This window comes from Sinocyclocheilus rhinocerous, unplaced genomic scaffold (assembly GCF_001515625.1).
Source record: "Sinocyclocheilus rhinocerous isolate Xijiao unplaced genomic scaffold, SAMN03320098_v1.1 scaffold4647, whole genome shotgun sequence".
NCBI lineage: Eukaryota > Metazoa > Chordata > Actinopteri > Cypriniformes > Cyprinidae > Sinocyclocheilus > Sinocyclocheilus rhinocerous.
Genome location: NW_015652181.1, coordinates 1 through 442, shown reverse-complemented (window position 1 = coordinate 442; position 442 = coordinate 1).

Here is a 442-nt window from a genome sequence, read left to right as displayed (position 1 = left end):
TGCTAAAGCATGCTATTAATGCAGTGAAACAAGAAGTTACTGTAAATCAGACATGCAGTGTCCAATTTATCCCAAACCTCACACGTTTGATAGGTCTTATGTCCTGAACAAATACCCATGCACATATTCAGTTATACTCATAGCGCCACCTTCTGGCAACAGGAAGTGTCATGGTTAACACTGTTATGGACTCCTAGGAACATATAAAAAATCGTCAGCAACTGTTTCATAGGCTGGCAACATGCTAGAAACATACTTAAAAATGCTAGCAACACTTAGCTAAGTGCTAAAGCATGCTATTAATGCAGTGAAACAAGAAGTTACTGTAACTCAGGCATGCAGTGTCCAATCTGCCACAAACTTCACACGTTTGATAGGTGTTAAGTCCTGAACAGAGACCCATGCCCAAATAACATTATTCTCATAGCGCCACCTGCTGGCA